Below are 16,946 nucleotides of genomic sequence, written 5' to 3'. Positions count from 1 at the left end.
TATCACGGGCAAAGATAGACTTGAAATACTCCTGTACCAAGGAACCCATTACCTTATGATCATGCTGCGGCACACCATCGTCGTCAACTAACATTTTAACTCTATTTTTCCGAGCACGCCAAACGGCCTTCTGGTGAAAAAATTTCGTATTGCGATCCCCTTCCTTTAACCAGTCAATACGCGATCGTTGCAGCCATAGCATCTCTTCCTGATAAAGAAGCTCATTATGTGGTCATTTACCTTTTTTATTTCTTCTCTATCAGCATTCATGTTCAAGAGCTCCTCCAGTTTGGTTCTTGATTTTTCTACTTCCCTTGTTACATTCCCGAACCTCTTCTTTCCCCAATCATGAAGTTTCAGCAGCAAACTTTTGAGGCCTGCTCTGACATCACCAAGGGTAAACTTTTCGCCTGCCTCCTCCCATGCTTGTGCCACCCGCTCAGAATGCTCGCTCTGCCCATTAGTCACATGCAGCCATTTGTTCCAGTGGCTAGCAGGATGCGTTCATGAGTGGGGGCTTATGAGTTCGATACCTCATAAGTGCGCTGTGCGCGCTATATGGCGCAACAAGCCTCATTTAGGAGCTCTCTCTTATTGCACCTTTCTAGCGGGTTGATGTACAGAGGTAAGGCATGGACGTCGTTGTGGCATACTAGGGTTCCATCAAAAGTATAAGTCTTTTTATGGCGGCTAGCAAGGCATTTGATGCCGACAGCGGATCTTCTCCAACACCGCAATATGTCCACAACTCATTTATGCGTCCTGTGTGGGTGTGAGGATTCATGGAGGCATGCCCTACTGAATTGCATTATGTCAAGATGCATATGGACCTTAGTTGAAAATTCCCTGACGGAAGCAAAATGAGCCAGAACGAGGATCCTAATGCAAAAAATTGGACCTTTGCAATGAATGAGTACTATCCCAGAAGGATTTTGTGCTGCTGGTAGTAACATTATGGGCTGTATGGAAAGCAAGACGAAAGGCAATATATGAAGGAGTTTTTCAGAGTCCACAAGCAACATACCAGTTCATTCAGTCCTACTTAGCAAACTTGAAAACTACCAAGGAACCAGTCCTACTAGGGTTCCATCAAAAGTATAAGTCTTTTTATGGCGGCTAGCAAGGCATTCGATGCCGACAGCGGATCTTCTCCAACACCACAATATGTCCACAACTCATTTATGCGCCCTGTGTGGGTGTGAGGATTCATGGAGGCATGCCCTGCTGAATTGCACTATGTCAAGATGCATATGGACCTTAGTTGAAAATTCCCTGACGGAAGCAAAATGAGCCAGAACGAGGATCCTAATGCAAAAAATTGGACCTTTGCAATGAACTAGTGGTTGGGGCGCACCATTGTGCGCCGCCTGAGCGAAAGCTTTGCGGTACCATGTAGGTGAGGCCCATTTCAATTTCTTTTTTGCATTGTGTTTGCCACATGGCTTCTGGCCTCCAACAAAATGGATGAGGTTAACCACAATCAGTAGCAACTAATAATAGTTTGTGATGTCCCAGTTGTTGTTCTCAAATAGATTAACGCCAAACTTCATTAAAATATAGGAAATAATTTACAGGATCAGTTCTAAGAAAACAAGAAATTACATCGTCAATTTTCAAGACAACAGGGATGCAACTTTATACAAAACAGGCTTGCAGTAAACTTTAACAAATAATCTAAGTTGCAGTTTATAGCTGCAGATGAAGGGTAGTCCAAGCTTTCTCAATGCTTTCCTTAAGATCTTCTGGGCTAATATAACCCTCTGCCAAAAGAATCAATTAAGCAATGGTCCAAACTGTCACTAAATAAAGATAGTTTCCGCAACGAAAATTGGAGGCATAGTTGTATTCATACCATGATTCCATAATATAGTACCCTTCAGTCCAACGACAGATACTTAGGACAAACTCATGTGGATTTGATTGAGAAAAAGTCATGGATGAAACTGCACAAACAAAGTAGAACATTGTGATTATAGACATCAATAAATAAATGGATTCTTCGTTAGCTGCAAGACCAGTTTCCATGGTTGCTAAGATGAGAAAGATCATATAAGTACCAAAATAGCCACGCTAAAAAAAATGTGTGAAATATATCGAAGATATGACAAGGAGGCAGATATAGACGTAACTATAGCAGTGAATAAACAAATCCAACATGATCAGAAGGACTATGGGATGGGAACTTTTGGTGGTTCATTTTTCTGTTGGCAAGACCAGCATCGTGGAATTGTACTATTGTATGATGTTGGTAGGGTCATACATGAAACATTGTGATTTCAAAACCATACGTGTCTAGCTAAAACATATGTATCAACGCAAATTAGATACTATGTAGGATTGGGACTGGAAAGGTTCCATTGGGTTTGGATCATTCGATATGGATACATCTCGTCAACCATATATGGATTGTACGATATATGTCATATAATTAATTAGAAGATCAGATGAGGCCAAAAAAAGGATGATTCATTTCTTCAAACCTCACTAACAAAGTGACAAAGGCCTATGTCACCAAGTGTTAGTAGTACTGCTGGGTTAGTCCGACTACATATAATGCTTGAGTTAGGGAATCAAAACAGAGTAACTAAAGCTTAGTCATTGTGGGCAAAACAAGGATGATAACCCAAGAGGGCAACATGTAGATCCATCCCACAGAAACCAATACCTTCGGAAAAAATGATTATTTTCCTCCTATAATTACATGCATCAGCATCCACAACAACAGCGTAATATAACTTCAGGGATGCGTAAATGATGCTCAGTAATCTGACACTATCCATCATACCTAATCAGGAAATAGAGAACTATCACTTGTACATAGCATGATATATTAAAAATCCATATGGACCACTTACACACAGAGAAAATTTGTATAGAGCTTCAGCAAAAGAAAGAAAGGAAACACCTGATTGGCAGTAACATATGGGTACATTATTTTTAGAACAGACTGCTCCATGCCAACTTGTTCTACAATAGGGACAATTTCATAAACACAATTCATGTTAGTGTTATAGTTAGAACAAATTGCTAACGAAATGAGAAGAATCAACACTATTATTGTATTTGATTGTTCTGATTTCAGAGAAAGAGCATAACTACTATGGAAACAGAGTAGTACAAATGCTGAATTTTCTCCTGGGTCCTTCAAATAGAAGTATCAATGTGTGACACTGCAGAAAAGGCATCTTGGTTTAATAGGATTAATAAAATAGCAAGTAAAATTCAGTACATACTGAATAAAGAAGCTATTCATCCAGCATATAGAAAAACGACCTGCACTCTTGAAATAAACTACTAAACAACAAAGATTCGGCTACGACAACTACATGAAATTCATAATTTCCCCACTGTTGCTTTACCCCTACATTTATCAGCAAGTGAAGTAACAATCACTGTTTAATTATCTCAAACAAATCAGAATACAAAAACCTACAACTTCAGTGCCCATTAGAGAGACATACTCAAAAAACTACCAAGTACAGACATTAAAAAAATCCAAATGGGACTTGTAAAAGATAATTAAATCATGTTTTGTATCACAAAGGCTCTTTTCTATTACATGATGAATCTGCAATACACATTATCAACAAATCATAGGATATGTTTGAAAGAGTAAATTCACTTTGAACAAACAGTAAGATCATCCCAATCTATAAATGTGCTTCGAACTTCAAAACATAAAGGTCAATTTTTTACAGGTTGAACGGGAAGATTTGTGCACTCTTTTAGATTGGTGTATAGAGGTTAATAAAACATAAGTTGAATGCAAAAATAGTTTCAGTCGTTGAAATGTAATTATCTCAACTATGTGTCAAAGTAGTCCAGCTACCTTATCTCAGAAACAGAGTCAAAGACCAGTTAGTCACCGGTCTTGTTGAGGTGCACCAATGGCGTGGTGTGGCGTGTCGCTGATCAGCTACATCATTCACATCATAAACAGAGGAAAATCACCTAAGAAAACTGGGGGAAAGGTGAATGGTCGACAGTCGGCCATCTCAAAATGTGGACACCAAGGAGCCGAAAAGATGGGCACTTACCTAGGTGACATCTTTGGCAATCGCCAGCTATGACGCCTCGCTCCTTCCACCATAAATCCTTACTGTGTGTTGATAAAATTACAACACCTGTGGCAAGATAACACAGGCATCAAAAAGAGGCCAAGACATGGACTGCATTTGATATATATGTTAAAACAGCAAAACAAAATTAAGTAAAAAAGAAATGCAACTATAGTCCATCAATATGTATTTCTAAAACTGAAATATGACCGCGCCCAATGGGAGGGCCTTGACGAGATGCTGGCCCTCTCCGGCCCATGCAACATCGCCATCCCCCCGGAGTTGTAGGTCAACGAGGAGGCCGATGACGAGCCACCCTTCATGGCATTGGTGGACCGGTCCTGGACGTGGGCGGACACGGTGCCGTGCATGCCGGAATACGTGTCCACGCCGCCCATGTGGTGGATGCCGTTCCCGCCACTGGAAGAGGTGGTGCAGGCGCCTCCGGCCTGGCAGCCGCTGCAAGGGCTGCCTGCCCACCCTATGGCAGCCACCACCATATATCGACCTCACCATGGACAACGACGAGGAGGACGGCAGCATGTGAAGACGGCGACGGCATCAAAGACGACCACGGCAGCGGTGTCAAATCTATCTTTTTTTATGTGAGTGAGCTGGTCCATCTATGATTGTTCATACAGAATGCAATTTTGTCCTGCAACTATTTTTACTACAATATTTCAAAACTGACGCTGATGCAACAAATGAATGATATCTGGGCCAAAAGAATTCGATACTTAGAATTTGTATCGATAAAATAAAAAATATGCAATTCATATATGGAGATCGTTACCACATGGCACATGTGGTAGGCAATTCAAACTTGATGAAAATAAATATGGAGATCGTTGTAACTTCACAAGCATTCAGGATCAAATTAGATACACTACTGATATGAAATAATTATAATGCCTGGTTTAACATTAGTAAAATTAACTCTTGAATAATGAAACTCTCAATCAGTACCAAGATGAATATCTTTTGGAAGAAATGAAGGATCCCAGCGTTCCAATTCCTCTGCCCAAGTATAACGCAGAACAGCTGGACACACTATTAATAGAGGGCCCTCGTCCTTGAAGCAACAAGCTATTGCAATTGCCTGCATTTAAATAAATGAGAACATACTGCTTTCGCATTCTGTCCAAGAAAATAATATTTCAACATGGGAAAAAAATTAGCCTCAAAAGCAGATATTGATTTCTTCATAAGGTCTAAAAAGCAAATGCTATATAATTAACTGTTCAGTAAAATAGACATAAAATTCTAATCTGTTACTGCCCAAAATGTATTGATGCAAGCTCAATATCAGTGCGCTCAATATCCATAAGCCAATTTACTGTATTTTACAAGTTGTAACACCGTGGAACAAACAATTTTCTGCATATAAACTATCCGCACGATAGTTATACACAAAATACAATATGCTCACTTGGAGAGTCTTGCCAAGCCCCATCTCATATGTAATAAGGCAGCGCCCTTGCCTCTGAAGCTCAAATTTCACACCTTCAAGTTGGAATGGTATAGAAGTGCATCTCGTAATCGACCGGGCAGCTTTATGAGAAGCTCGTCAACTTCTTTATCAGAAGCGCAGTTTGTGCCAGCATTTTGAACAGCACGGCTTGTTCTATAAGGTATATCTTGCACAACAACGCCAGGCAACTTCTTCAAGCATTGCAACACCAGCTCATAGTGCACAAGTTTAAAGACAGAAGAAACATGCCCACTTTGACTTTTTGTTGTGGAGAATGGTACAGCCTACCAACAATAAGAGGGAAGACTATCAATTTAGATTCTAGACCAAAAGGCTTATCATCCAGAAAAGGGACTAAGAAGTAAGAAGCAGATGAAAATAATTATTACAGCAGAAGTTTATTTTAGGCTTAAATGCTTAAAGGCATCCACAAATTATTCCATCCCCAAAAGATTACTCTAAAATGTGATATAATGAATATTTCTCCCTTCAGCCCTATAAAAGCGGCCATTTCATACATCTTCCCGATCTTCAAAATACAAATATGTATATTGCGAAAGTACTTTCCGAAATAGATTTACACAAAGGATTTTCAAGTATCTAACCTAAACATTTTGCAAAGATATTATCAATCAAAATTTCAATAGTTTGACTATATATCCTTGTCCAAAAGGTATGTTTCACAGAACATCGGATATTGTGAAGATAATTTAGCTCCAAGGCTTGATTGTAGCATAAAATTACACCATGGTAAATTTTGAGAAAGATGAAGCTTCAGTTTCAGGCTTTAATCACTTAGTGACAGATTTCAGAAAAAAGAAAGACAGGGCCAGTCACCAGATGAACAAGGTTAGAAATCCTTTGCGCCTGCTAGTTCTGAAACACTAATATATACACTTAAATGGAGGAAGCGTCAAGCACGAAGTCCCACTATGAAGTCTGCCCTATGTGATCTAAGCACTTCAGGAATCAATCCACCTATAACTTATGCCTCTTTTCATTCTACCATTCAGAGAGAAAAAATCAGGAAGTAAAATCCCAGTACATAGAACTTACAAGGGAATAGCAACTTCAGATTCGTCACTCTGACCTCTCGTCACACAGCTGATAATACAATACGAAAAGGTCTACATCAACAGAAAAGGCATAGTGATATGCCACAAAAATCTAACCTAACTTGTGAACAATCAATCAATCACAAAAAAAAAAGAATATGAGTCTCACCTTATGGTCGCAGCCGAGCATCCACTGCTTGTACAGCACCTCTATCTTACCCGTCGTCAGGTATTTGGCCCACTCCAACAACCCAGAACGATCAACACTATCCGCAAGAACCCTACAAAACCAACAAGTTCAAGAATAGGGGCAAGATCTTAGCATAAGATAACCGAAAAATCAGATGAATCAACACACCTCGATAGCATCCTCTTGCCCGCGCCCCTCCGCTGCAACTCGCCGCTTGAACAGCACATCGATGACACCCCCTTCCCGGCCCCCTCTACAGCCATGATGAGGACGGATGGAACGCGGAGAAGAGAAGGTTTGGGGAGAAGAGGAAGGCGCCTTCTCCGGTGACCGGCGTAGGATGAGCTGGGATGGGCCTATGGGGCGGCGGCGGCAACCCTAGCCAGGCGCCCACCCGGGGAGGTTGCGTGGGAGAGAGGAGAAGGGATGGGGCTCGAGGCGACTCCCTCTTCTCTGCAAACGTGGTCGCCCAACCTTTGTTTTTCCTAGCCAAACACATCCGACTACACAGTAAAATAATTGTCTCTTGTGTTGCCAACGTGGACATGCCCAGCCAGCGCCATTGCGGCGACTGTTAATGGGTTTAATGAGGTCCCAGAAGGATTTTGTGCTGCTGGTAGTAACGTTATGGGCTGTATGGAAAGCAAGACAAAAGGCAATATCTGAAGGAGTTTTTCAGAGTCCACAAGCAACATACCAGTTCATTCAGTCCTACTTAGCAAACTTGAAAACTACCAAGGAACCAGTTACAGAGAGAGCAAGAACTCATTTGGCCAGCCGAGCACAATGGATTCCTCCTCCTGAGAACTTTCAGAAAATAAACGTTGATGCTGCAGTTGCAAACAACCGGGGAAGAGGAGTTGCTGCTGCTATCTGCCGAGATCATGATGGCACTTTTCAGGGGGCATCGGCTATATTTTTCAAGGGAATATGTGATCCTCAAACTTTAGAAGCTCTGGCTGTACGGGAAGCTTTAGCTCTTGCTGACGATCTCAATCTTCGACGAGTACATGTTGCGTGAGACTGTGTGGTGGTTTTGGATGATCTCAAGCAAGGAAAAAAAAGCAAGATATGGTGCTGTTTTACATGAAATCGCAGAGCATAGCTCTTCTTTTTCTGCGTGTAATTTTATTCATGAGTTTAGGAGTTCGAATTTCGAGGCTCACAATTTAGCGAAGCATGTTTTGAGATTAGGGGTGGGCCGCCATGTTTGGTTAGGAAACCCCGGTGATCTTTCCTTTGTACCTATATAAACCTTGGGTCCGGTTAAATAAAGCTTCGCGAGATTGTCTCAAAAAAAATGTAGTTTCCAGCGGTTTTCAATTCCAGTTTTCTAATCGATTATATATTTTCCATTGATTTTCACTAAAACATTAAAAAATATTTATTTTGAAAACTAAATATTTTTTGAAAAAAACATGTAGGAGGTTGTGAGTTCGATACCTCTTAAGCGCACAAGTTTCTTAAGATTTTTATTTGGACATTACATAAAGAATGAACTTTGGTGCAATGCAGATTTCTGCGTGTCACGCGCTATATGACGCTAACGGCAAATCCTATTTGGCGCCTGCGGCGCTGCAGGCGCCCGTTATAGGCAAATTTACAAACGGGCGCGTGCAGCGCCCCGTGCTGGGCTGGCCCATTACTGTGTATGGTAATTTGCAAAAAATGCATTACAACCACTGCGCTACAGAGGAGGATCTGATAATATTTAACTCTACAGTTCTTTTGTTCCTTACTTCTCTGGTTTCTTTTCCATTTACATTTTCTGTTTCCTTTTTGTTTTCTTCTTCCAGGTTTCCTCCCTCAACGATTTTCATGTTTTTCATTTTCTTAAATGCGTGAACTTTTTCCACATCGATGATGTTTATTTATAATATGATGAAATTTTGTTTTCAAAATCAATGAACCTTTTTTAGTGAACTATTTATAAAAATTGATGTTTCTTTTTTTCAATTTCGATGAACTTTTTACAATTCAATGTACTTTTTTTCAATTTCGATGAACTTTCTTTAAATTTGATGATTTTTTAAAATTGATGAACTTTTTTCAAATTCAGTGAACTTATATTTGAATGGACTTTTTCTGAAATTCGATGAACTTATTTTCAAATTTAATGAACATTTTCTCAAATTCAGTGATATTTTTTGAAAATTTATGAACTTATTTATAGCTTTGGTGAACTTTTTATAAAACCGATGAACTTTTTTCAAATTCAATGAACTTTTTTCAATTTTGATGAACTTTTTTCAAATTTTGATGAACTTTTTCGCATTTGATGAATTTTTTTTCTCAATTTCTATTAGTTTTTTTTTTCAAAATCGATGAACTTCTTTCACATTTTATGAACTATTTTCATAAGTGAATTGTTTTCTAATAGATGAATAATTCTTATGAAATTGGATGAACCTTTATCAGAAACGATGTACTTTTCTAATTCATGAACTTTTTTCAAGATTTGATAAACATTTTTTTATAAAAAATAAAAAATGAAAGTTTTATTGCGTAATAAATAATGCGGCTGCAGTAGTTCTTCTGAGTTCGCGTTCCTATATTGTCCACAGTGGTGTAGTGGGTGCACTGGTTAGCTGAACCAACTTTAGAAATAGCGAGTCGAGTTCTAGTCCTCCTACTAGCGAGTTTTTTGCGGGAGCTCCTGTTCATGAATTTTTTATGAACTATTTTCAAAATTTGTGAATTGTTTTCTAATAGATGAATAATTCTTATGAAATTGGATGAACCTTTATCAGAAACGATGTACTTTTCTAATTCATGAACTTTTTTCAAGATTTTATAAACTTTTTTTATAAAAAATAAAAAATGAAAGTTTTATTGTGTAATAAATAATGCGGCTGCAGTAGTTCTTCTGAGTTCGCGTTCCTATATTGTCCACAGTGGTGTAGTGGGTGCACTGGTTAGGTGAACCAACTTTAGAAATAGCAAGTCGAGTTCTAGTCCTCCTACTAGCGAGTTTTTTGCGGGAGCTCTTGTTCAGCGCCTTAAGCGCCCGAACAGGTAGCTGGCGCCCACTACAATCTTTGTTGGGCCGGCCCACAAAAGAAAAGCGCAGCGAACAAAAGACCAGAAAATCGTTGACGCCAGGATTCGAACTCAGACAGCCTCATCGTCATTCAAGCTGGGCTAACAACTAGAACCACCGAAGACTTGTGTTTTGTTGTAACGTTCACTCTGTAAGAACAAGTGTGACCGTGCTATTTACTAATAACTTAGATTTGTTTAAACGTGAAAGAAAAAGTTCATCTACTTCGCAGCAAAAGTTCATCATTTTAGAAGAAAAGGCTCACAAGCTTTAAAAAACTTCATCATGTTTTAAGAAAAGTTCACAAACTAAAAGAAAGTTCATCGATTCTGAAAAAAGTTTATGCAAAAGTGAAAAAAGTTCATCAATATTGAAAAAGGTTCATCGAGTTTTAAAATTAGTACACCAATTTTGAAAAAGTTCACAAATTTAAAGAAAAAAAGCATCAATTTTGAAAAAAGTTCATCGGATTTGAAAAAAGTTCACCAGATTTGAAAACGGTTCATTGAATTTGAAAAGGTTCATCGGATTTGAAAAAAAGTTCATCGGATTTGAAAAAGGTTCATTGAATTTGAAAAAAGTTCATCAGATTTGAAATGAAGTTCATCCGATTTGAAAAAGGTTCATCGGATTTGAAAAAATTTCATCAATATGAAGAGAATGTTCATGAATTTGAAAAGAAGTTCATTGAATTTGATAAAAGTTCATCAAATTTTAGAAAAGTTCATCTATTTGGGAAAAATGTCGACGGATTTGAAAAGTTCATCGAACAAAGAGGAAGGAGATATCTTTTTCTTGTTCGAACAAAGAATAAAAAACAGAAGAAAAAAACCATTTAGAATAAGAAAAGGACGAAAAAAGAAAAAAGAAAAAAGAAATAGGAAAAAAGGGAGAAAGCTAAAGAATGTGATGAAGAAGCGAATGTCCTATTCTGAGCCCGAGCGCAGATACGCTCGTTATCTATTCTGTCGAATAGCTATGAGATTCCCACCTCAGCGTGTATAGGCGCATGTATTCTTTAAGTATCCCTATTTTCTTTGAGGGTCTATGGCCCGCATCTGATCGGTAATAATTACAACGCCGTTACTTGCTCCTCTACCGGATCGGATGTCCTTCCACGATCTGTGCCGTGACATCACAGGATTCTGGACTGACGACCTTAATTATATCCCATTTATTGCGGCCCACAGCTGCAGGTAGCAGCCTTCCCCTACACGATTCTTCTCTTTCATCACCTGCTAAATCACAAACTTTTCATTTACATGGGCTAAATCACAGCCTTGAAAACTAAGTACTAGTCAGCACTGTACTGTAAAAAAAAAGACCATGAATTTCCGTTTGTCTATGCCTTTCCAAATGTCTAGATGTGTCATGTGTTTGCAAAACATGCCCTTAGTTTTCCCGTCGCTATTCCATCAAAATACCAATTGTTCCAAATATCATCTGTAGCAATTTCACAAGCATCTAGTCACAACTGAAAATCACAAGCATGCTAATTTTGGCCAAACATCGTTTAAACTCAAAAATCTCATGATGCACAGCAAAACCACACACCCCAGAGTGCATCATCAGCATAACCTTATAAGTACTTAAAACGCACATTGAAAGTTTTCAGTTTCCTTTTTGCAAAACACGACATGAACTCATCAGAAGCCATTTTGGCAAAATACCAAGTCTCATAATTTGACTACCTCTACGGGATAGACCTCACCGTCCAGGTCTCCTAATTGAAAACCACATCCATCCTTAGCTGGAGAGTAACTCCAAATGGTTCTGAACAGCATTAATTGCAAAATGAACACCTTACAGAGTTCTGCACTACAATCTTAACAAAGCACTTACAAATCTTAAAAACCAACGATTCATCATCTGTTGGTTCAGTTACCACCTTCAACATGTGGCATGTCAATCCTTACATGCAAATATAGTATAGCTAAGCACAGAGTGATCACAAGCACTTCCACGCCAGCTGACTAGGATGTAATCTAGCTTGCCATGTCTTGCTCAAAATACAGGTTAGGCTCAATGTGGCAAACACTGGGCTTAGAATCACTACCACACCACAAAATGAGATGGTAGCTAACATTCCCCTCCAGTGTCTAATGTACACAGCGTGTTTCATAATCAATCTCGCAGACACCGGATCTAAAATACTACATCCGTATAACTCATACCTAAGAAAGAGCACTTCAAGCATGAAATCTGGCAGCTCAACCCTGTCCCCCTCATCAAAATCACCTCATACACTATGGACCTCGTACATTGGCACCGGCAGCATCATCTACAAAATGTATCAGCCATTCACTTGGTTATCAGTTGAACAATGACATGTCTTTTCAAATTTTCTTTGCATAAAATAATTTTGTCTACTGAAGCTTGTAGCCGAGCACTTCATAGCTCATCATCATATTCATAAGTTCGTAGTCCAGGCTATACGAGATATACATCAGCGCCAGTTGTAAAACCCCGGATCGCTAGTGTAAACTTTGATTTGTACAAAAGACAGTAAGACATTTCTTGGTCACTCACCACAAACCGCAAGTCAAAGACGTGGTGCCACCTGATCTGTCAACTATCAAACATCCGACCTTCCTTGTAATGATCAGCCGCGACACACGAATCCACTGTCAACAGCCCGTTTGGTCCGAACTCCCTCACGAAGTCTTCTCCTGATAGGACCACAAGATTATTATTTTTTAGATCAGAGCGCTACTAGGACCACAAGATATAGACCTATATGCTCGAACCACTTCCTGCGCGTGTTGATGATAGACACACAAGTTAACAATTGCAAACGTTGTACTAACAACACTCAAACTTAACTTACTTGCTAAGTTCTCTGGAAGTGCATGACAACATCCTGTCATAGAAAGTAGCATGTCTCTTGCGTTTGGCTCTTCATCCTTCAAACCAGCTTTTCCTCGGAACTTATCACCCATCTCACCCTTCACGATGTCCTGACCATGCCTATCTGCAACCTTAGGTTACTCCTCATCCAGCCTGACATCACGCACAATCCCCTACCCACTTCATCCTCATGCTCATGGATGTCTGCAAAGAACTATGTTAACTGAATGCAAAGATAACTCAATTTTTAGAACAAAGCGAAATGACAGATGATAACCTGATTGTCCAGCAACATCATTGCGGTCATATTGCATCAAGGCTTCAGGCACATCGCAAGGTGTCCCATCCCCTGCAAATTCAAAATGTCGCAGCAAAATTTCAATGATCTCACAACACTCAGTCAGTCAATCTGAATGATCTCACAACCTGTCACTGCATTGTTAACACAACAACTCTTGTTCTGCCCCCTCGTACCCCTCCCAGAGCCAGCATCAGCACCTGATTTGCACATAATATATTTAATATCCCAGAGACGTAAGCGAGCCTCCAACACATGGAAATGACCTGGGTACATTGTTAGTGCCAATACCTCCACTAGTATGATTACTACCACGGGTTACTTGCCTCAAACTCTCTCCTGCTTCTCTAACTGTGGATTATCTCGCCAAATTCAGTGAAAGCGAATATTATGACTCTCTCTATGCTTAATGTACTCCCTTTGTAAAGAAATAATATATTTCTTTACAGAGGAGTATCAAACATTGTCCTCTGCTTGTAAAAGTCTTTATCAGAGCCAGACATTCGCAATGGCAAGACCTTCTGTTCTGAACACCAACTTTACCCTACAATATGTTTTCAATTCTTGAGAATGCAGGAAATAACAAGAACTGAGGACACGGCTAAAATATACCGGAGTAATTGCCAAATGTACAAAGCAAAATGTCTAAACCATACACCTTGCCAAGTGAGTCGAAAGTACTGCCAAGAACTGGAGCGGTCACACTATCAGTTGGCTTTTCTATAAAAACACCTGACAGCCTTCTCGAAGTCACTAATGCAAGATGTGTCCTGCTGGGTGCGGCAGCACCAATTCTCAGCCAGCAAACACAAACACACCTGTCATGAATTATCTAAATACTGTTGACACACGGCAAGCATAGCAATTCGCCATCGCTGTACGATTCGCTCATCCATGTAAACCTAAAATTCAAAAATTCGACCATTCTCGATGGAATCAGTGAGCTTTCTCCTCACCTTTTATTTCAGCCGGGGCCTGGGGATTCATCTTCCCCGCGGAGAGCCCGATGGTTGAAGGCAACTAGGCGAGTTATCCCTTCTGTTCGCCACCACCGCAGCAGGCCCGAAGATCCTGCCGTGGGATGCTGCCGCGGCACCTCCACCTGATTCGGCAGTCCCATTTGCAGCAAATCGCATGGCACCAAACTTTCCCTACTTTCTGAATAATATTGGATCTGGCATATGAAAAACTCAACCCTCAACTACCAAGCATCTAGCCTAAAAATCGATTCCAGACCGCCAGATAGCTACGGATCCACATACCTGCCGATTCCGATCCGTAGCTCAGCTGCCCCGCCTCGTTGCCACTGCAGACGCTAATGGCAGGATTTTATCCTCACAAACTTTGTTCTTACCTATAGAACTACGTTTCTTTGCTAAGCATAAGATCAAATCCAGCACTAACCTACTCCATCGAAGCGCTCGGGGATTCATCTTCCAATTGACAGCTCCGAGGTCGGTGGCAAGCTGTCCCTCATATCAGCCGACGCTCCCTTGGTCGCCAAGATCTGTGCGTCCACGCTGCCCATCGGAGCCTCCTGCGCCGCCACCACCTGTTCCACCACCACCTGATGCTCCACCACCATAGCCACCACAGTCGGCTCCGCGGTACTGGTGGGGGCACCAAACTCGCTCCCACCACCTCTAGGAAAGTGGATCTGATCCAGGCCAAACCAAATCTTTTCAAAACACACATCTGGTCGCTAAAAAACGCAAGGACAACCGGGGAAGAAGTACCGGCGTATAGGCTGCATCAGGAACTCCATGGGGTCGCCGCCGCCGCCAGCCTCGAGCTCCGAAGTGAGGTCACGAAGGAACCAGACCACCCGTACAATTTCCGCCTGGGCCCATCGACTTCCTGGTCCACGGATCAGACGAGAACGCCGAAACTGATCCACGGCCCGCCTCGTCAGCGACAAACGGACGTCGCACCGCGCGTTAAAATAAGGCCGAGCACCAGCCCCTGTCCCACTAGTATTCAACTACAGTGTCCATTATCTAGCACACCGCCAGCGAACGTATAAAGTAATGGCGCAGATCCAGATGCTCTATGCAACGCCCAGGATAGCGAGCTCATTTGAGCCCGCGTGCAGTTACTCCACGTCCATGAAGAAGCAGTACCTGAGCAGCTAACACGGGATGGTGGAATGGTGTGTGCATCGCGTTACCTACCATGAAGTTGCAGGATCGAATGACAGATCTCGCTCCTTATTTTTTGGGTGAACAGCAGGAAAAAAAAGAAAGGATGGGCCAAGCCTAGCTAAAGGGCCTGCAGGCGCCCGTTAGCAGAATACACATTAACGGGCGCCTGCAGCGCTAAATAGGAAATGCCGTTTTTTACCGATCTTTTTTCGTGAAACAATTTCTGCGCTGGAGCTTTGGTGGGCCGGCCCACTTGGCGTTTGCAGTAGGCGCCGGTTGACTCTTGCAGCGCTGAAACCGCTCAATAGGAGCTCCCGACGCTAACTGCTAGTATATAGGGGATTCCGCTTACGGCAGCTCCTATGTTTTTTTTTGAGACAATCACGCGAAGCTTTATTTAACTTGTGCCAATGTTCAAAGGTACAAAAGAAAGATTACCAGGATTGCCTAACCACACATGGCGGCCAACCCCCAAATTCAAACTATGCTTCGCTAGATTGTGAGCCTCGAAATTCGAGCTCCTAAACTCATGCACAAAGGTACATGAAATAAAAGTGGAACTATGATCTATGATTTCATGCAGAATAGCTCCATAGATAGCCGGTGTTTTGTTCTTGATGTCGTCCAGTACAACTTTGCAGTCAGAAGCGACATGTATTCTGCGGCTATTAAGATCATCGGCAAGCGCCAAAGCCTCTTTGACTGCTAATGCTTCGAGCGTTGGTGGATCATTGGTTCCCTTGATAACCAGAGCCGAAGCACCTTGAAAGATGCCAGCTTGATCTCGACAGATAGCAGCAGCAACTCCTCGGTTGGTTGCGGTCGCCGCATCCACATTGATCTTCGCATACGTGTCCGGTGGTGCAATCCAATGGCTAGGTCTCGCCGCTTGATGTTGTTCCTGACCACTGCCCACAGCAGCGATAGTTTGCAGGTCCACTATGTATGACTTGATGAACTGGTTAGTTCCTTCAGGACTCTGAAAAACCCCTTCATATATCGCCTTACGTCGTGCTCTCCATGTGGCCCAAAGGGTGACCACCAGCAGAACGAACCTCTCGTGCGTTAATTGATCATGCATTTCCAGCAGCCAGTGTTTCGCGTTTGGATTCGTGTTCATACTCAACAGTTGCACCAATTCATCCTCAGAGAGCGCCCACACACACCGTGACATCGTGCACTCCAAGAGTGCATGTCTCCATGAATCTTCCCTCCCGCATAGCAAACACCGATGAGTATCTGACATGTGCCGGTGATGCAATACGTCCATCGTCGGCATAGTGTGCCTCGCCAGCCGCCACAGGAAGACCCTTAGTTTGGATGGCACCTTTATATTCCACAATGTCGACCAGTCCCTTCGGTTAGCATTCAGTGAGGAGCCGCCCGGGGTCCGCTCCGGCCAGTCCCCTCGTTCCTCCTTCTTGGACATTACCATCCGGTAAGCTGAACTAACAGAAAATCTGCCGCTCCTCTCGGCGGACCAAGCCCAAAAATCCTCTATCGCCCTAGTGCATATCGGTATGGACAAGATGGCTTCAGCGTCGAAACGCACGAAAGTGTTACGGATCAGTTCCTCTTTCCACGATGCTGTGGTCGAATCAATAAGCTCCGCTACCATCACAGGCGGGTTAGGAGTGAGGGCAGTGATCGGTCTGAAAGGTCCAGACCTCTGTAACCAGTTATCTCTCCAAATGTTTGTTGTTTGCCCATTGCCAATACGCTTAATAATGCCTTGCTTCAGAATGTCTCTCCCATCAAGAACAGCCCTCCAAATCTGAGAGGGGTGATGGCCTAGTTCTGCCTCCAGGAAGCTTGTGTTCGGGAAATATGCAGCCTTCAATATCCT

At 41.8% G+C, this 16,946-nt stretch overlaps 1 long non-coding RNA gene and 1 pseudogene across 11 annotated transcripts; both read right to left on the bottom strand.

Annotated features, from left to right (window-relative positions):
• Positions 1-1,529: 1,529 nt before the first annotated feature.
• LOC123091372 (SWI/SNF-related matrix-associated actin-dependent regulator of chromatin subfamily A-like protein 1) lies at positions 1,530-7,343 on the bottom strand (annotated as a pseudogene).
• Positions 7,344-11,582: 4,239 nt separating this feature from the next.
• Positions 11,583-14,924, bottom strand: LOC123091370 (uncharacterized). Of its 11 annotated transcripts, none has more exons than XR_006443056.1 (9): positions 14,696-14,924; positions 14,364-14,616; positions 14,222-14,265; positions 13,916-14,133; positions 13,251-13,503; positions 12,939-13,159; positions 12,642-12,865; positions 12,344-12,483; positions 11,583-12,095 (listed from the first exon to the last, which is right to left on the bottom strand). It is a non-coding gene; the product is annotated as an uncharacterized lncRNA (long non-coding RNA). The 11 variants fall into 11 exon arrangements; XR_006443058.1 differs by adding an exon at positions 13,618-13,777 and having other exon boundaries at positions 13,916-14,117; positions 14,222-14,274; positions 14,364-14,888; XR_006443054.1 differs by adding an exon at positions 13,618-13,777 and having other exon boundaries at positions 14,364-14,888.
• Positions 14,925-16,946: the final 2,022 nt, after the last annotated feature.

The sequence above is a fragment of the Triticum aestivum genome, chromosome 4B (genome assembly GCF_018294505.1).
Source record: "Triticum aestivum cultivar Chinese Spring chromosome 4B, IWGSC CS RefSeq v2.1, whole genome shotgun sequence".
Taxonomy (NCBI): Eukaryota; Viridiplantae; Streptophyta; class Magnoliopsida; order Poales; family Poaceae; genus Triticum; species Triticum aestivum.
The sequence above is the reverse complement of the archived record's forward strand: the minus strand, read 5'-3'. Positions and strand labels throughout refer to the sequence as shown.